The sequence below is a fragment of the Desmodus rotundus genome, chromosome 2 (genome assembly GCF_022682495.2).
Source record: "Desmodus rotundus isolate HL8 chromosome 2, HLdesRot8A.1, whole genome shotgun sequence".
Classification (NCBI taxonomy): Eukaryota; Metazoa; Chordata; class Mammalia; order Chiroptera; family Phyllostomidae; genus Desmodus; species Desmodus rotundus.
The window spans coordinates 51,144,106-51,164,350 of NC_071388.1; the positions used below are offsets into that span (position 1 = coordinate 51,144,106).

The following is a 20,245-nucleotide window of genomic DNA, read 5'->3' on the forward strand; positions in this document are numbered from 1 at the left end:
CCCTGGTCAAGAGAGAGCATGAGCTTAGGCTTTGGCCAGGGTGGAGTTCAGACCCCACTCTATTCCGTGTGACCTCAGACCATTTAAGCCCCCTGAGCACCAGTTCTCTTATCTCTGAAATGGAGACAAGGCTTACATCTGTGGTTAAAACAGAAAATCCAGTAAAACACTCAAGCCCAGACCAGTATTCCACAGTATTGCTTCTTTGATCCTTCCTCATCTTCTGGGTGGAATTTTGCATTCAGTGGCCTCTAAGCAGAAAATGTGGTGGAAGCCTCCCAAGTAGGGGGACAGGGACCATATCCTGTTTCTCATCAGGTGGAAAGAGGCACAAAGGATGAGTTGAGGGAGGTCACCAGGCAGGGGGAGTGGATAAGTCATCCCCTGGCAGCTCCCTCTGCAGCTCAGAGGACACATGTTCACTTCCCTCTATCCCTTCCCACCAGCAGAGATGAACAAGCAGTTTCTGAGTAAATAGGCAATAAATCACTAGCTTGGACCAACATCCCCCGAAAGCAGCATCATGCAAGATCTCAAGCAGAGAGACAGGGCTGTGCTTGCAGACAGCAGTGCAGATTCTGAGACAGCCCTATCTGGCATGCACACACCCAAGCAAACATTCCTCCGGGAACAACCTAGCCATTTCCCTGGGGCCCCTGGGGTGAGTCCCACAGACTTTGCCAGCCCCACCTGGAGGGACTGAAGCTAGAACATGGGAGATTTGAGCAAGGTGGGAACCAGGACTTCCTGATAGTGGGCCTGCAATAGGTGATGAGGTTATAGAATCTATTTCTCTGGGGTTTATGAAGCGGATAGGATTTGGAGCCAGAGATATAGAAAACAGGAAACATCTCCACACACACAGATATGTACACCCCAAAGTGAGGAAGAGAGGGTGGCCCCTGTTGAGCAGGGTCAGGGCACCTGTCCCCATGAAAAACAAGACCGTGACAGGGAAGCACAACCCAGAGGCCAGAGCCTGCATCTGAACTCCAGATCTAGTGCGAACTGTCCGTGCCCTTGGGCCAGTCCCTCTCCCACCCTACCCTCATTTCTTACCCAAATAATGTGAGCACAGATCTCTTTGGTCCTCCCCAAGCTGATGTTTCCTGAGTCCCTAACCTCCACCTGGGCTCTGGACGACACACAGCTGAGACAGTAGGGAAACTGGCCCAAAGGCACGGCTGCCTAGATCTCCTTGGCCGGCTCCCAGCCCCATGTGAATCAAGGTCAGACCTTTACTTTCAGAGGCTACACTGGAAGGAGCAGGATTCTTACTGACACCCCACACCTCTTCCCTAGCCTCTGATCCCGAAGAAGGTGCTGTGCCTGGAACTACAGCCCACTGAGCCCAGAGAGGCTGGTTGCACCCAGAGCCCCTGAGGGGTCCATGACTCCTTGCTGCCCCAGGGCCAGGCTGAGCTCAGGAGCCACATCTGCCTCGGGCAAAGGGTCATTCATCTGGATTCGAGGAGAGTAGTGTTCTCCAAATGCAATCAGCCCCCTTTGGAACTCAGCCACCACTCCCTCAGCACCACCCAAAACGCTCGTACCTGGGGCCTAGCAGGGGCTCTGAGCAGCTCTGGCAGGGGCTCCTGAGGAATCAGCTGGAAAAGGGATCTACTGAGAACCAGTTGTGTGACCTCTAGCAAGCTATCGTCCCCTCTCTGGGCCTCAGTTTCCCCATCTCGGCCTCAGTTTCCCCTGGCTCTCTGCCATCTGCCCACTGTTGAAAGTCTGTGTCCCTCTCCAGCATCAGAGCAAGCTCTCTCATCTGGGGCTGCAGGAAATGCCTGCCAGTGGTCGGAGGGGTGGGGGGAGCCTGGTGAGGGGTTCAAATGGGAGAAACCAGGAACATGCACTTGAAGTCAAGCTTAGAGGCAGGATCCGAGCCTGCCCCCTGCTTCCTAGAATTATCTCTTCTCTCTTGTTAAAATTGTGAGCTGTTGAAGACAGAAAAGGGTTATCAGGCAGCATCCAGATCCAGACCAGGGGTGTTCAAGGTGCTTTACCAGCCTCCCCCTCCCCCTCGCCCACAGCCTTTCTCCAAGTGAAATCTCACACCAATGAAGCCCAGAATATCAAACAGGTGGGGGCAGGGAGGGGGAATAATCAGGGGTGAAATGGAGCATTTACGATAAAGGCAACTTAATGGAGCATTTATGATAAAGACAACACTGGCGTCCTGGCTGGGAAAGCAACACCAGGGGAGGAAGGGCTACTTCCTGCCAGTGGGAGAAGTGAGAAGGGAGAGACAGGGCTCTCCTTTCCAGAATCAACTCCCACTCCCTTTTAAAGGGAGTAGCTTATTTACGTATTTATTTATTTTGAAATTAAAACTTCATCAACAACCAGAACTCACCCCACCCTTCTCCACCAACACAGACAATGTTCCTTACGAGTGGCACTGCTTATCTGCCGTATTAAACCGAGGCAATCTCTGGCCCCATCTCATCCACTCCTGCCCTCGGAAAACACATTAGCTTGAAATATCTCATCCACACAGCTCAGATAAGAGAGAAGGGGGAAGCGCGGGCACCAGGGAAGGAACTGCGCAGAGGAGAGCCAGGGGGAGAAGAGAAGCTCTGAAGGAGAAAGGGGGTAAGCCTTGGTTCCTGCAGCTGACCTGGCAGATCTGAGGACTCAGGCCTGGGGATTTCCCGGGACCCACGGGGTCCTGGCAAGGCAGGGGAGGAGCAGGGAGCTGCTGGGGAAGATGAAGGCAACTGGTGCTCCAGTCGGGCAAAAATGGGGGAGGGCTCCCGGGTAATCAGAGGAGCGTGAACAAAAGCTCAGTGTCAGGGTGAGCCCTGCGTCCTGCCTGGAGGAGGTGGGCAGTAGGGCTGGCCGGGTGAAGCAACCTGTGCCCAGCAGCTGCAATGGCCGAATCTCCCAGAATCGAGCACATCACTGACGTCAAGCGCAGCGGGGCCGAGGCCAGCACTAACGAGGTGCAGATGCACGGGGGAGGGCAGCCTCCGCCAGGAGCCGCTCGCGGAGGCGCGGGCCTCCCAGCCCGGAGCTGCTCCAGCCGCCGGCGGGGAGGCTTCAGAACCTCGCTACCTCCAGCCCGCCGCCAGCCTCCTAGGCGGCACGACAGCGCGCCCTAGTGGTCATGGCCCAGTGAGCGCGCCTAGGAGCCCGGATGGCCCAGGTGTGGGGCTTGACACCTACCTATAACATTCTAATGTGTTCGCTAACCACACGTTAGAATCACTTGGGCAGTTTTGAAAAACCCCAGTGCCTGGGAGGCAACACGTGCCAATTAAATTGGAGCCCCTGGGAGCAGGGGCCCAGAGCTAGTATTTTTTTAAAAACACGCTAGGTTTTTCCTATGTACCACCAAGTTGGAAACCCGTTCTCTTAAAGTAGTGTTGATTCTCAGACTTCAGCGTGCACCAGAATCACCTAGAGAGAGATGGCTGGGTGCCACCCCAGAGTTTTTTGACCCAATAGGTCTATGATGGGGCTTTACTAGCTCTATTAAGTTCCCAGACGATGCTGTGTGTCAGGGCCACACCTTGAGAACCAGCTCCAACCTACTTCTCAAAGAGTAGGCTGGCTCCTTAGAAATGCAGATTTGGAGGCCCTACCTCAGATCCATGGAATCAGAGTCTACATTTTATCCAGATTCAGGTGATTCATATAACAGGAAGGTTAACACCACCTGGTCAGGCCTCACAGGATCAGGCTGTGCTGAGTGCCAGCAGCATCTCTTTACATCCATCCCCAAAATCTTTGAGTTAGAGAGCTTGAGGGAACAGCCCCGATTAGCTGACCCAATTGTCTTGCATGACAAATGGGGGAAGCTGAGGCCCAGAGAAGAGAAGGCATTTGCCCAGGTCAGTCATCCTGGGCACCTTAAATGTCATATAGTCATAAATATCCCCTTCTTCTCCCCAGGAGGTGGCATCTCTGAGTTCCGACCTTCTTCATCCCCGAGTCAGGCACCTCAGGAACTCAAGGGGGCTGGTGGAGGCCCGGGTCCTTCCTGTCCTGTCTGCTTGGGAATGCACCGAGGCAGCAGCAGCAGCAGCAGCAGAGAAACAGGGAAACGGAGACAGAGAACACGGTGGGAGGCCACCTGTACCAGATGACTCAGGAGGGGCAGGGTTGGAGCGCTGGGTTCAGCCACTGAGCCTGTGTTGACACTCATCCCCAGTTTTGGTTCACAATCATTCTCCCGAATTCTCAGGGAAGGGAGGCAGATCAGAGGCCTATCTTACAGGCACCTGTCTTCTAGGCAAATCTATACACACAGAGCATCCCGTCCTGAAAGTGTGCTGAATGGCCAGCTTTGGCCACAGCTCACGGTGGATTTCCAGCTTTTTGGGTCATCTGGTCGGCAGTTTGAGGGGCACACAGAGTCCAGGTAGAGAGACCAGATAAACACATGCAAATAAACGAACACGAGGTAGAAACCACAAGACTATGGTAGTTTCGATGTCCATGAGGGTGGGGAAAAGATGGCATTTGGGGCAGGCGGACGCTGGAGGGATGCACAGCTGTGTATCAGGGAAATCAGAGGGGGCTGCCTGGAGGCAGTGTGGTTACCACAGTTGGGGCATGATGGAGCTTAGATATGAACCCAGGCCTGTCCTAATTTGGACCTTACACTCCTAACAACTCCTCTACCCTATCCTCAAAAGGTACAGAAGCAAGACCCACCTTGTGGCCCATCTGGGGTCTGTAAATACAATGTCTGGCTGGAAAATAGGCAGTGGAAGGGGGATGGGGCTTGAATGTAGAGTCAATGAGTTTGGGCTTTATCCTCAATCCCCTGGGAAGCCAACTGAGTTGTGCTGCAGCAAAGGAACACTAAAGAAAGTTCCAGGAAAACTGTCTTTCCAGTCCAGCATATTGTCAAAGTGCAAAGCTCTAGCTTTAGGGGCCTAGGATGAGAAAATCACCAATGGTTTTTAAACAGTTATAATATTTTGTAGGGCAACATTTTAACATTCTGCATTCATTTCCACTCATTCCCAAAAAGCTCAGGGAAAACAACCAATTTGTAATTGCTAAGTAAAAATGGGTGGGTATTTGTTTTCCTCTTGTCTTTTACATTCCCAGATATACCACCCTGTTATCAGCTTCACAGGAAACAAAGGAACTGAAATTAAACATTAACCAGGATCAATGAGAATGTCACTGAAATGAACAGCCCTGCTGTTAGGAGAGGAGAAGCCCACCCACTCTCTGTTGGATTGCTCAGACAGGAAAGGGGCTGGGGGCAGCCCAGTTTCCAAGGGAATGGGAAGCCAGCTGATTTCAACCAGCACTTTCCATTCCAGCCAACAAACACTTACAGAATTCCTGTGAAAGGGCTAGCCACAGTGCTATGTGCCTGGGGACCAGGAGGGCTCAGACAGGGTCACAGCCTTGAGGCACTCCCCCGCGTGAGCAAGGCCCTTCAGGAGGCAGGTGCCCCGGACCACGGAAGGCAGAACAGGGAGTGCTGTGTTTCCCCTAGAGGAGGCAGAATCTGCCGTGGGTCTTCAAGAATTAATAGATTTGTACTAGCAAAAAGAAAGGGCAGTCAAACCGAGGGGACAGGGGAAGAAGAGGGTGGAGGGCAGTGCATGGTGTGTTTGGAAAGTGACTAGGCTGGTATGGGGTGCACAGTAGAGGAACAGTGTGCAGAGGGCGGCCAGGGCTGGAAGGCTGCGTGGGACCAGATAGGAAGGCTAGCTTCGAAAGTGCAGGCGTGACTGGCACAGTTCTGGGGACTCCCAGCAGCTGGAGGAGGGTAAGCCTGCAGGGTGTCCTGGTGGGAAGTCAACCAGGCCAGAGGTGATAAGGACTTGGCCCAGGCTGCTCCCGCAGGGAGGGGAGGGAATGGCTCAGGAGACATTCCAGAGCCACACTCATCTGCCTCAGTGACTATGGGGGTAGGGGAGGCGAGGTCAATGATGGATCACTGACTTGGTGCCATCCTCTGAGAAAGGAATGGTCTCAGTCGAGAGTCCAGCTAGGCAGCAGGAAGCACACTCGTGTTTCAAACAGGGGGAATTTAACACAGGGGATTGGTAGCATAGTGATGTAAAAAGTGTAGAAGCTGAACAGGAGGTTGAGGCAGGGCCAGGTGAGCAATGGGAAGAAACTTCTGGCCCCACCGAGACTAAGGGCGGGAGCGGGAGGGACGAAAAAGGGAGACAGCGTAACTAGAGCTGGGAAGCCAGGAACTGCGCAGCTGAGCAGACGGCAGGCAGGGTGGGTCTGTGCAGTGGCAGCGGGAGCCACGGAGGTGAGCCCGCCCTGCTGCGGTTGCTTGCTTCCCGGGGCAGAGGGCGTGGGGGAAACACCCTGGCTGCTTTCTCTGCCCTCCCCCTCGCCCTCCTGCTGCTATATTGGCCAAGCCTACTTGAAAGCCCAGAGATCCAGACACCTAGGAAGTGTGCCCTGTGAGTGGGAAGGCAGGCCGGGAAAGGGCGAGAACAGCCGGGAGACGCCTCCATGGGAACATCAGAGGTGAGAGGGGTGATGAGTGCTGATTGGCACGTGGGGAGGAGCGGGAGGTGCCTCCCTGGCAGGGTGTGGAGCACGAAGACGCGGGGGTGGGGAGGCCAGAGCGGCAGATGTGAACGGATCCGCTTGGCTCCCTGAGGTTTCCCAGCTGAGGCAAAGGCTGACTCACGCCTGAGTGATGCTGTCCTGGAGCTGAGGCTCATGGGTGGGGCGGGGTGAGGTGGTGTCAGTGGCTCGGTGCTACGCCAGCTCCCACATGCGGGAAGGTGGATGGTTTGGTGCAAACTGGGCTGGCCAGACCCACAGGGCCATCCTGTTCTGACGGCAACGTGCTGTGTGGCTGTGGGCAAGTGAACGATGCCCCCTGGGCTCCCGCGTCCCGCCTGTAAAGCCGGTAGCATGCTTCCCGCATCAGGAGGATCGACACCATATGAAGCACTTTGTGAACAGGGAAGCTCTGCCTACGCCCAGATGAGCAAGGATGCCGAGTGGATGCCAGGCCTAGCGCAGCTCAGCTACGCCCGTGTGAGGCAGGGTGAGGCAGGTGGGCCGTGTTCCTGGGGCCCCTGGGGTACAAACACTTGCAGGGAAGCACACTCCATCGCCCTGCTGCAGACTGCTGTCCTTGAAGGCTAATTTCTGGGGGTTTACACTCACAGCCTCATCTCTGGCCATCCCCCTTATAACCAGGCACTGTCTTCTAAGTAACTGACTGGGAAGGCGGAGCTGCAGGTGAGACACCCCCAGTAGGGCTAGACTCTCATCCCTGGGAGACTTGGCCTGCAACGTCCTCATAGTCAACAGGCTGGCAACTGGGCCGAGAGCAAATATCCAGGGAAGCTGGGGTCTACTGGTGGGCCCCGGGCTGTGCAGAAGCTAAGACGGCAGAAAATGGGACGACGTAGAGCATGCAGAACACGGTGCAGGGATGGGGGTGTCTTTGTGGTCCCCTTGGGGGGAGGGCCTTGACCTGGGTCCCTGAACCGATGTATATATAGTGTGGGTACTTTTTCCTGAGAGAGGGGCCATACTTTTTGTCTGATTCTCTAGCAGCTGGCAGCCCCGGGGGGCCGTGCCCCCCGCCCAGGTAAGTCACTCCACCTTGCCATCCCATCTCCCACCATCTGTGTCACACGAGTGGCTGGAGCATCGCAGACCTGCTTGTACTTGCCCAAACTCTCCTTGCGTCTTCAACACCTGAGCCCCTCCCTTCCAGATGCTGCTCCCCACCTGGACTCTCTCTCCTTCCCCTCTGCCCACACATCCCATTTCCTCCCATTTTTAGGTTCAGTTCAAGCATCACTCCCTCCAGAAATCCTCCTCTGACCTCTCACCCCTGTTCCAGCTGGTGGCAGATGGAATGTTCCAGAGATGGACACTCCCACGCACTTATCGCACCCAGCAGGTCTCCTGGCAGTGTGACCCACATTCCTGCCACCCAGAGGTGAGTCTGTGTCCCCTCCCCTTGGACCTGGGGGCGACAGCCCTGAGCAATGGAGCACAGTGGCAGTGAAGAGTTGTGCCTTCCAAGGCTTGCTCAGAAAAAGGGCGGAGCTTCTGTCTGGTCCTCATTCCTACTCAACACCTGCCCTGGGACTCCAGCCACCGTGTGTGAGGAAGCACAGGGCCCCCGGAGAGCCGCATGCCGCATCTAGCATCGACAGTGAGCAAGCGTGCCTCAGGTCATTCTGGCTGCAGGCCCCCCAGGACAGCTTCGGGTCGAACGGTCCCCTCCGCGCCCTGTGTGTATGCTGACCCACAGAAAGCCTGGGAGGAAATAAACAACTGCTATGGGTTTAAGCCATTGCATGTTGGAGTAATTGGGTAGACGGCAATTGACAAAAGTGCTTCTCTGGGGTCCCTGGCCCCCTGCGCCTCTGTCAGGGCGTCCCCCCTCCCCCCCAGTCGTCACCGTTGGCTGGCAGCTGTGCCTCCGCTGGCTTGAGTACTCAGGGCAGACACCATCACACTGCATCCCTGGCCAGGTGCACTGCTGGAGCTCAGGGGCCTCTGACAAGTGTTCATCCAGTGAAACCCAGGAAACGGGAGAAAGATGAAGAGGTGGATCAAAACTGGACTCCTAGGTAATAGAAACATTTGAGGTACAGATCTAAATATGTTAGATAGATTTCTTAAATGAATGAAGGATTGGTGAGAAAGTATTCATTTAAAGCTTCCTGGTTTCATGAATTGGTCCCGTGAGGCTGGGGTCCCTTGTGGGGACGCAGAGAGCACTGTCGGTAAACAGATGGAAGGGTGTGAAGGGAGCCACCACAGTGATCTGCCTTGTAGCTCCGGTGGCCTCATGAAACCACCAAGTTACACTTATTTTTCCTTCTCAGACCTTATAAGGCTCCAGGGGTCCTCAAATATCAGGCAGCTTTCTTCCAGTGCAGCATCACTTCCTCCCCACTCTGCAGCCCCTCCCCCACAGCCTGCCCTGCCCTGAGGCTGCACCCCACAGGGAGCTGCTTTCCCACTGGCCCCAGACACTGGGTCCTGCTCGGAGGCCCCAGGCCAGACTCCGGGCTCACCCCGGGCCTGCCCTTATTTGCCTTCCACACTGATGGGGGTCTCAGCCGGAGCCTTATAGCACACAGAGTATTTGCTCCTGCATCATTTCACCGCACTCCTCTAGACCCCTGAACGGTCATGGAGGCGACGGCAGGGACAGAGGGCGCACGGAAGAAAGGGGCCACACACCACTTCTGCCTGCACACCACTGTCCCGTGCCCCACTCTGGCCGCGGTCAGCCAGGTTGCTACTGGCCACGGTGGTGGGTCCTGCTGCATGGAGCTAGGGTGACTGAATCACCCACAGACCTCTGACCATCTCAGTTAGCCCTTAGCATCTGGAACATTCCTGGACCTCCTTGACCCACAGTGTCAGTCCGCATGGAAAACAAAAGCTCAGGTAAACTCAGTAGGATTAGACTGGTACTTCTGTTGCCAAAAGAAACACACACACACACACACCCCAAAAGCAATCAGCCAAGGCAAGCAAACAAACAAAAAACCTTTGCTGTACATTCCCCAAGCCAATGGCAAAGAACTGTTTTTGGATTACTTACTGTCTGGGATTATTTGTGGCCCCTTCCCCTGCACCAAAAATAAGACTCAAGTTTGCCGTGCTAGGCCTATTTCACAAACGTCTGCTTGTATAAATATTTAGGAGCTACGAGCACGTGTCCCCTGCACACACACGCCTCTCTCGGATAAAGAGGTCTCAGGGTTAGGATGCCTTCTGGAATCTTTCCTTCCACACCTACTGCATCTGGTCACTGTCTTTGAGGCTGACATTCCTCAAGTTGAGGGATGGGCAGGCAGAAGGCTGCAGGCTGTGTGCCAGCCAGGTCAGCTTACAGCGAGCTGTCAGCCCAGTCTCTGACACCCCAGCGAGGCCATAAATAACCACAATGAAACTGCGGCAGACCTCGGGCCTCCCCTGAAAGCACTCCTCCTCCATCAATCTCCCCTAATGACTGCTTGGCATTCAGGCTTCCGCTGTGACCTGACCCTGGCCCCAAGCATTCTTTGCAGCGCAGCGTCCCTTCCCAGGCACAGAATGGGTCAGCTGGGAGCACACTGCTTTGAGATGTCCCCATGTCCTGCCAATAATACTTTTATGGATGCCAGAGACAGGCAGGAAAGCTCTCATCACTCAAAACACTGATCCTTCCAAGATGGGCTCCAGGAGGCAGCGCAGCAGCCACCATCCGCGTGGTCGATCGGGGTGTGGTGGCTCCCACACCGAACGGGTTCCCACACGGCCAGGGCTTCCCTCGGCTACTCTATGGACAAAGCTGGTCAGTGCAGCTTGGCCACGTGGGTGGGCAAAGGCCAATGATACTGTAGCTCTGCTGTTTACACTGCTTGTGCCCTGGCCCCAAGGGGCAATTACCTTTTATTCTTACCTTTTATCCTTACCTTTTGTTTGTAGGCCTGACTCCCCTGAACTTTCTCACCACCCTGAAGGCGTCCACCTAAAGTCACAGAGCCCCCACATGCTCTCTTTCTGGCCCTCAGAGTTTCTCCTGAGCTCTTTGGATTGAATTCACACAAGTAGAATGTTCAGGATTCCACCCTACCAACTAATAACACAAGTTGGTTGTCTCATCAACAGACTTACAATAGAATTTTAACTATGTCTTTCTAGATTAAAAAATTAAAAATGACAAAATGATCGCTTAAACATACACCCTTGGTCAGTACACACACGCCATATCATTGAGTTTCAGGGACCCCAAGGTCCGAGAGTAAAAGGGGGAGGGGCGTCTTACAGAGTGAATCCCTGCACTTACATGTGGGAAACTGAGGTCCGTAAAGTCACAGGGCCAGATGGAGGACCCAGGTCCCCTGGGGGATAGTGCGCGTGGACGTTACCAAAACCAAGTGGATTCAGAGTAAATACAGTAAACTGGGGGGGTCAGATATAATTTTCCTCCCACCTGCTAAGTCCTTCTAGATGGGCTGATCACTGAATTAACATGGACAGGTAACAGGAGGAAATGTCCAAAATGTATCATGGGTGTACCTGCGGGAGTGCCGTAACAACATGGTAGCTAAGCAGGTGAGGTTTAGATGCCATTTGGACAAAGGAGAAGGGAGGCAGGGTCTGGGATTTCAAAGGGAAAGCAGTAACTTACAGGGGGAGAAGAAAAAGCAGATGTGTGGTAAACAAGTGCCTGCTGGGCCCCCCCCCCCACCCGGAAACAGCGGGACACAGAGGGGGGTCAAAAAACAGGCTCTGCCAGACTTCTCCCTGTCGGCCACATGTAGTTTGAACAATGATGCTAGGTGATGTTCCCTTCCTTTAAACAGGTTTTTCTGTCTGAATTCCTTTAGGCAGGTAAAGGGGGAGGGTCAAAAGTTCTTTCTGAGTCCTTCATTTTTTAAATAACCTGCTTAAAATCAATCTTCCCAAAGGCATAATTTGGGAAGGCAAAACTTTGACCCCCTCACATGCCACACCCTTCGCTAAGTGCTGGGCACAGAGGAAGGCCCGATTGGCAATGCTCCATCAGGCCCCCAAGGTCCCTTCCACTGGTCCGTGTGCCCTTCCCAGCCTCTGGACACTTCCTCCGACTTAGGCCCCTGGGACTCCTTTTGGAGAGCTGTCCTGAGGGACATGAAGTACAGCTCCTTGGCTCAAGCTGGGACAAACTCAGAAATAATTCACACTCCGGAGCTTTTCCTGCAGGATGTCCTCTTGAAATCTCATGCTGCTCCTCTTCTTACCATCAGTGTGGGTTGCTAGATATGAATGAATAAAGGCAGCAAAGGGAATGAGACATTAAGAAGCCTGATCTACTAGGAAGCTACAGCTTCACACACTCCCCTGAAGATGGAAGCATTGCCCGCCAAGGAGATTAACACCAGCTTTCCAGTCTCCCCTAGGTGCCCATAGTACCCGATTATTGGGGGGAAGGTGGAGGAGAACTTCCTCTGCTGGACCCATGCCTTGTAGAAGCTGAGATGGTACCAGGGGAGGTGCTTCTACTTTGAGGCATGCGCAGTAGGGACTAAGATGGGGACCATAAAGACCTGTCTGTCTAGTCTGGGAAAAGATTGGATTGGATAAGGGACCAGAGAACCCTGGAAGATCTAGGAAATGGATGAGTTGGGGAAGGACCCAACACAAGCCCATGAAGGACTGGGAAATTGGTTAGTTTGAAAAGGTGCCTTGTCCTTCCCAAGCCTGAGGTAATATATCAGTCTAACAAAGGTGAGCTTGCCAGCTCCCTCTCTCTCTCTCTCTCTCTCTCTCTCTCTCTCTCTCTCTCTCTCTCTGTAACAGGCACTTGCCCCAGTAGCAGCTGCTTGTGGCCCAGCGGCCTCACAGACCCCAAGTGGGCTCCAAGTGCAGGCCTGGGCACAGGGATGACTGAAGCACAGCACAGCTGGGAACAGACTGTGCTAGGTGGATGGGGGCAGACGTGGACTAAACCAATGGTACAACTTTCTGGACATGGGCCCTATTTCTGGGCTTGGTGAAGGCAAGGCCGGACTTCTTCCATAGTGGGACAGACGGAGAAGAGACACCAGACCTGAACTCGAGACAGTCCTTTGATTGTGCTTCTACAATAAACCTCCCCCAGCAAACCTCATCCTCCTAGGCATGGGTCTTCAGAAACGCTTTTCTCTCAACCTCATGGAGAGACTCCATTGCCATGGCAACACAACACCCGTCCCTGTTCCGTTTCTCCTGGCATCGCTTCCTTGCAAGAAATCACCTGCATCTGGACCTTCATCTCCAGGTCTGTTTCTGAGGAGCCTGACCTAAGACCTCAGGAAACATCTGTGGAATGAACAAAGGCATTGTACCCTCATAACAGCCCAAGAGAGGTGCAAAGGAAACAAAGCGCAGCGTTCCCAGAAAGCTGTGGAGGGTGTAGGAGGAGCTTCATTTAAGTCTCCTGAGGGCTGGGTCCAGGATTAATTAAAACTGTCCCGGTGCTTCCACTTAAAGCAGCCTGCATACATTGCTGCATCCACGGCACCCGCAGGACTACATCTGCAGGTCCCCAAAGACACTCTGTGAGCCCAGAGCCCTCTTGAATTACCATTCCAGACAGCTCATCCTCTGGATAACTTAAGGGCTTTTCCTGTTAACTGATAAAGCATTTAACACCCCTTAGAGTTTACAGCTGCTGCTGTAAATAGAGTGTGCTTGCCACGGATGGCTTCATCCCGCCCACTTTTCAACAGCAGCTTCAGTAGTGGGCAGGAGCTGTCCATCTCCAGCCTGGCTTTCCACTGTTTCCACTGTTTCCACTGTTCCACAAAGGCTCTGCCTCTTGTCCTTGAGGAGGGCAGCTCTGGAAATGTGACAGATGCTTCTCAGGCTGTCCTTAAGGAATGGAGCCCCTGTGCCTACAGCACCCGCAGCCACAGTACACCCTTGTGGTGGTTTTTCCTCCGATGGTTTCCTGATCCTGCTTCCTGGGGTTGCCTCCTAATTACATTGCATCCGAGTCCCTGCCCCAGGCTCTGCTTTCAAGGGCAAGTGAATGAAGACAGTATTTACATAACACCCACTTTTCTCTGGCAGCTCCGGGTCGTCATTATCTACCTCAGCTCACCGTTGACTTCCCGCTCTGTGCTGGAATAACTGTGGTGCCCTCAGGAGCTACCCCACTGCCTTCCACTAAAGGGCCCAGGCCGCCCTGCGCTTGAAGTTCGCGTCTTGATGGACTTGTGTCTAACGTAACGGTGGTGCACAGACTGAGTGGAGGAAGGTTCCTGTGAGCCAGTGCGCATGCTTCCATCTAAGGCACTGGAGACGGATTTTAGCTGCTTGGGAGACATTTTTATTTTTTCCTGGCTTGGAGCTCTGGTTTGGAGGTGTAGAGGGTAGAGAGTGAAATTTTGTATGAGTGAGTCCTTACATTTTGATTTAAATGTGGGGCGTGTTTGTGTGTCAATGCAGTGGGTCTAGCAACACTTCCTGCAAAGGCCCCAAGGCTTTTCGCTTGCCGTTTATTAGGATGTGCCGACTTCATAGATCCCAGTTTTAAGGCTCCGGAACACATCACAAGTTTGCCAGCTTCGCAGATGTCAACACGATTATCATACACCAAAGAATGACGGCTGACACACAGATTTCACAGCAAAAATAGAATCGGGCCAGGGATTGAGTACAGACCGCACACCCCCATTCAGCCTCCGAGTCTAAGACAGAGGCCCCCCCTGTCTCCCTGGAGTCGCACGGCTCCAGGTGCAGGCGCCCTTCTGTGTCCACCCTGGCTCCAGGGCGACTTGATGGGATTTCTCACAGGGGAGAGGTTTTGTTCTAGCCTCGCCTACCTCCCTGGCAGCTTTCTCAGCGTCCAGGGCACAGGGACAGGCCTCTGGGTGCCATGGTTGGTGGCTCAGCCGGTGAAGATGACAAAAGACCCAAGCTTCAGGTACAGGTGTAAGAACAAACTTCAGCGAGTGTATTGGTCTTAATCACCCTCCCCACCCCCAAAGCCCTGGGAGCGGTGGGGGGGGGGGGGGCGAATCAGAGGTCAGTGGAGCTATCTCTGAGCATTTGCTGCGCTGCTGAGAACAGATCGGGCAAAAGCACATGGGGATTTGTCACAGGAAGGGTAAACCGGGACCGAGGGAGGCTTCAGCTGCAGGACCTCCAGTGACGGACACACAATGAGTGGGAGTTCCTTCTTGGGGGAGGTCAGCCCCACCTGGTGGTAGTGAACTCCCTGCTGGGGAGGGTCTGGAAGTCCAGAGAGAAGGAAGTAGACCCCAGTGGGGCCTGGGCTCTGACCCAATGCTAGGAAGGCCTCAAAGACTGGTCTTCTGGGCATGGGGGCAGATGATAGGAGGGGTAAAGCTGAGGGTCACTGGGGTTCGCTATGTGTGGTTTGAGCTGGAGTCCGCACAGCGGAGGCTGATGAGGACGTGGTAGGAGGCTCAGTGTGGTAGGCTGCAGGGGTGGAGGCTGTGGGGCGGTCATCGGTGACGATCACCGCTCCTGAGGATGGCGCAGCCTCGGCAGGGTCGTCTAAGAGCAGAGCCGGTCTCCGAGTGGTTGCACAAGAGTGGCGGTGTGACGCTGACAACTCCACCCACCCGGAGATCCTCTGGGGGCTCCTGAGGAGGAATGTCATGGATGAGAACTTAGATGGGGACACAACAGCCTTTGGGACACACTTACTGCCTCAGTGACTGCTGGGAGAGGCTCCCCAGATTCTGCAAGAGAGAAAAACACATTCCCTCCAAAGCGATGATATAACCACCCTCCACGCTGAAATCTGCATTTCCCAAATCCATGACTCTGAAAGGCAGAGCTGAGGTCTGGCTGTGAGAAACAACCAGCTTCTTGACTGAGGGAGCTTTGGCAGAATCACAGAGCTGACAGTTCTGCCCAGCCTGCTCCTGGGAGACCAGCGTTGTAGGACGGGACTGGGAGTGTCCCAGCGAGCTGGAGCCAAGTGTCCCTGTGTGCAATTGATTGACTCAAAGAAGGCAGGAGATGGGAGCCTCCCAGGGAGGTTGCTTTCCAAATTCATCATTTCCAGTTCCACGAGTTCCCAGAAAAAAACTTGGTACCATTATCCTGGAGCTCAGTTCAACCAGGTACAGTAGCTTGTCCTGAATCCTGAAGGGTAGTGTCTGCTCTGGCTTCTGCTAGTGGAAGGGTGTCAGCAGGACAGTCTCTGAAAGACTTTCTCGGGGAGGGCGGTGATCTCTCTCTCTGCCGAGGACACAACGGTCAGCTAGCACCCTGGTCCCTCGGGCAACAGAGGTGTCAGTATTGTGTAAGAACAGACCGCCAACCCTCCATGTCATCAGACAGTCTCTCTTCCTGCTCTGTCGGTCTCAAGACCGTGTCTCTGCCTCTGCAGCTGGCAGGGTGGTGTCTGAGCGTCCCAGAGGTGGTCCTCAGGGTGCAGGTGGGGCCCTGGAAACGGCGAGCATGCCTGGCCCCCAGACAGCAGTGCTGCTGCTTCACAGGTCTTGGGCAAATGCTGCACGAATTCCAATTTTTTCAGTCTCACAGGAGCGTGGACACCCCCGTGCAGTAACAGGAATATCGTCGACCGTGAAGCATCTCTCCATGAAAGCTGGCCCCAGAGCCTCTGGAATTGCTGTGAAATCCGATCTGACGAGGAAAAGCTGTTGTTGGGACAATCTATTCTCCAGGACTGGGAGCAATGGACACAGGCAGGCCAGGCTCATTGCTCTGAGAAAAAGGAAGAAAACCCTGGAGTCCACAGAGGATAAAACTTGTCATACAACGGCATCAAGAAAAATGTCTTTCCTGTCTGCCATGGGGGCCGAAGAGCCCCAGGCCTGCAGAAATGTGCTCCCTCCACAGGAGGAGAACACAGCCCCCAAGCCAGGGCTTCTGGGAAGACCACACCTCGTGAGGAGCAGCAGCTTGCCGGAAGTTGAGACTGGTGGTGTCAGACTGGAGTCGGGGTTGGGGGTGGAGGGTGGGGATGACTGAGGGGACTGAAGGCTGCCTCCACTTCTAAGGGGCTGTTGTACAGACAGGGGTGTCCACATGGTTAGGCTGGCAAGAATGGTACAGGGAGGCCCACGGGGACAGTGTCTGCGAGGGAAGGCTGGGCTGCAACAGGAGGGAGTGAGCTGACCTCCCAGGCATGGTCAGGGCATAGTTCCTGAGGGGTCAGGCTAGAAGGCCACAGTGGCCCAGAAATCTAGCTGCCGCCAGAGGTCTGAGAGCCTAGACTCTGGCTGGACCTGCCCCCAGGCCAGCAGAGCATACCTTGGAGGGCATGTCTGTGAGGGTATTTCCTGAAAAGAATGGTATTTGAATCCATAGACCAAGCGAAGATCATTCTCACCAATGTGGGTGGGCATCGTCCGACCCACCAAGGGCCAGCATGGAGCAAAGAGGTGGAGGAAGGGCGAACTTGCTCTCTGCTTGAGCCCAGACAGACCTCTTCTGCCCCGCAGAGCCCCTGGTTCTCAGAGGTTCGGGCTCCCACTGACTTTCTGGTTCTCAGCTTGCGGTGGCACCTCGTGGGACTTCTCACCTCTGTAATTCTGTAAGCCAAGTCCTCTAATAAATCTCCCCTAAATATCCCCCTATAACTCCTACTGGTTCTGTTTGTCTGGAGACCCTGACATCTAGCTTTTGCTCCTTCTGTCACTTTGGAACAGTGAATTTTCTTGCTGACAGATCCAACGCCCTTTTTATAGCAAATAATCCTAACACCCCCTTCGGTCTCCTAAAGTAAATTTCATAGATAATATAATCAGATCTCAGAGAATTTTAAAACTAAATGGTCTAACTCAGGGGTGTCAAACTCATTTTCACGGGAGGGCACATCAGCCTCGAGGTTGCTTTCAAAGGGCGAATGTAATTTTAGGACTGTGTAAATGCAACTACTCCTTAACTAGGGGCAAGGAGCTCGGCTCTACCACCGGGTAGAAGCAAGGTGCCGGGAGGGATAAAACAAGGTGGAGGGCCGGATTCGGACCGTGGGCCTTGAGTTTGCCACCTGTACTCTGACTGTAATAAATTAGAAATTAAATGGGATTTTTTAAAAAATACTCACTTCCACATGCAAATGCTTAGCTGAGACCTCACGAGAGACTTGGTGAAGTACTTAGAGGCTCTCCCCTATTTATACCAGGTAAAGGATGAATGTAAGAGTAAAGAATGACTTGAAGTCGCTTTTCCTTTGTATTTGGCTTTTAAAAATAAGGATTAAGCCTTCCCAAAGGGGGAAAGATTTTCCAAAGCGCTGAACAACTCTTGATAAAATTCCAGAGAAAACAAAGCTCAATCTTCCAGAAACGTGGACGCTACAGTGTGGTCCTGGAAACTAAGACAGCGAGACAACTGTGGTTTGTACCTCAAGGGCCCCTGCGAGGCGGAGCTCATCGCCACAGGCCGGGATTCCACCCAACGCAGCATGTCCCACCCTCCGGGACCGCAGCATCTCCAGGACAAACCAGGCCACCCCAGCCTATCTGAACGCGGCGAGGTGGCGGTGCCGCCTGGTAGGACCTCAGCCTCCACGAGGGCCGCTCCTCGGTCTCGGGCACCCCGCGGACCCGCCACGTTTCCAAAGCTGCAGGAGACAGAGCCTCGGCAGCTCCCACCCGCCTGCAGGGAGGGGTCGATGCGCTGGGTTGTCCTGTCTGGAGGACCTCGTCGTGACTTCTACGAGTAAAGCGCAGCGTAGCTTCGTTAAGGATTAATACTCCCGCTGAGGAGAGCGGTTCTTCCAGTACGCCACAAGGGGGCGCCTGAGACCCAGAATGGGAACCTTTGCAGGTTTGTGAAATAAAACGTCTGCGTCTGTGAGCTAAAAACAGCGTGAGAAAGAATTCATTTTGGACTTGGGTTGTGCTAAATGGTCCAATCTTTGGCAGTGCCGTCCAGTCTTCCGATATCCACTGTTAGCGCCGAACAATTTTGTAAATGGCATTTCCAATCCTCCCAAATAATACAATTTTGATATAGTAACAGCAATTTTAACGTCCTCCCAGAAACACCAAATGGAAACATACAAAAAAAAAAAATGCAGTGGCCAAGCAATTGGCCAGTTCTTTCCTCTCCCAACACCCACCACACTTCTCTAGAAATATTAACAATGATAGATAATATTTTTTTAAAGAATGTACCATGTATCACTATTTTGTGGTTCTTTACAAAAATGCACATATTTTCTCTTCACCAATAAGGTTGTGAGCTGGGGGCGGATATGCCCATGATAAACAGTGTGAAAGAGGCAACTGCAGCACAGAGTGCGTGCCTAACAGCCAAGGTGACCTTGCTGGCGGGCGGCGGATACTCACTGCAGAATGCTGGAACGGTGAAGGCAAGGAGAACGGCCGCAGTCCCACCTGCTGGAAGGAGTTGATTTGGAGTGACTCAGCCATCTTCATACTGCAAGAGAGCAAGGCAGCATACACCCAACTTCTTGTTTCTTCGATAGCTACTGAGAACACAAAGGTAGTAAAATGAAAAACACCAATAAAAAAAGCTCTGTGAAATATTTTTACTCTCAGTGCTGAGGCTTGTTTTGTTCATGAATTCATGCAGAGCATCACACCCGGTGGGTCTGACTTGGCTGGCACTGGCTCTGCTGCCCTGGGTCTGGCTGAGTTGTCAGTGAGCCTTGGCTGAGCACTGGAATCCCTGGGGCAGTTAACAAACGAAACAGAACTGATCTCTGGGTTTCCCCTAAGCCAATTCAATGCGATTCTCCGGAAGTGGGGCCCAGGTACCTATTTTTTTTAACCTCCCCAGGTGATCTAGGGTTCAATCAGCAATGAGAACCAAACTCCTGTTTATAATGATGAGGAAACCAAGGCCCAGAGAGGAGCCGTGATTTGCCAAAGACCAAATGTTAAGGAAGGAAGAGCCAAGTGTCCCGGTTTCTAGTCCAACGCTCGTTAAAAGCTCTATAGATGTGTCAGATTGGGATGACCCACAGGGAGCCTGGCAGTAGGACAGGAGGACCCCTGGGTGCATGGCACACTCGAAGCTGACTCTTCACCTGCTTACCTCAGTCTGAGCTGGGGGATGCTTGGTGCCTCCTGCTTCCTGTCAGCTTCAACCTCAAGGTCACAGTGCCCCCCCCACCGCCCACAGATCAGGATTTCCACCATTGCATACTGGGCCCTGGGCCCTGGGCCCCCAGGAGGACCATCCACCACCCTCACCTCCATCTCATTGTCTTTCCCCACCTTCAACAGGTCGTTGAGTCACCAGATAAAATACTGGTTGCCCAGTGAAACCTGGATTTCAGATAAACTATGGATAGATTTTAGTATAAGCATGTCCCATGCACTATACATATATGTTTCTGAGCTAAACCTGGCAACCCTCTCCACAGGAGCACAGCGACCCTGGCCTTTCCCAGCCCAGTTTCACAGGCCCTGGCTGTGGGCCCATGCTCCTCCCCCAGCACCATTCGGCACAGAGAGAGATTATTATATTTTCCCTTAACAAAGAGTTGTATTTGGGGGAAGAATATAATTAAAAGAATATCTGCTCAATCATCTTATTCATTTATGCCTGGCAGTAGACGCCTAACTATTTGGACCGTGAGCTGGAGATTTGTGACGCTCCTCTATGTGCTACCTGTGCAGACCTTTCTGCAGGCAGCGAGCCTCACACCCAGCCGCAGGCCGGCAGCCCAATGCAGCAGGCACGCACAGCTGGAGAGAGAGAGCACAGGCTGAGGGCCGGTCACAGAACCCTCGGTCACTCAGGGCCTCAACCTTCGGCCTTCCTGGGAGGCCGAGTTCCCCAGCCTTGGAAGGATCTGATCAAAATTATTCTTAAACCAAAT

General features: G+C 53.5%; 1 long non-coding RNA gene across 4 annotated transcripts; it reads left to right on the forward strand.

Moving 5' to 3' along the window:
* Nucleotides 1–6,216: 6,216 nt before the first annotated feature.
* LOC123479347 (uncharacterized) lies at nucleotides 6,217–18,856 on the forward strand. 4 transcript variants are annotated; one of them, XR_011650751.1, is made up of 4 exons: nucleotides 6,217–6,468; nucleotides 7,751–7,909; nucleotides 8,451–8,549; nucleotides 10,405–10,634. It is a non-coding gene; the product is annotated as an uncharacterized lncRNA (long non-coding RNA). The 4 variants fall into 4 exon arrangements; XR_011650753.1 differs by lacking the exons at nucleotides 8,451–8,549; nucleotides 10,405–10,634 and adding an exon at nucleotides 18,630–18,856; XR_011650752.1 differs by lacking the exon at nucleotides 8,451–8,549.
* Nucleotides 18,857–20,245: the final 1,389 nt, after the last annotated feature.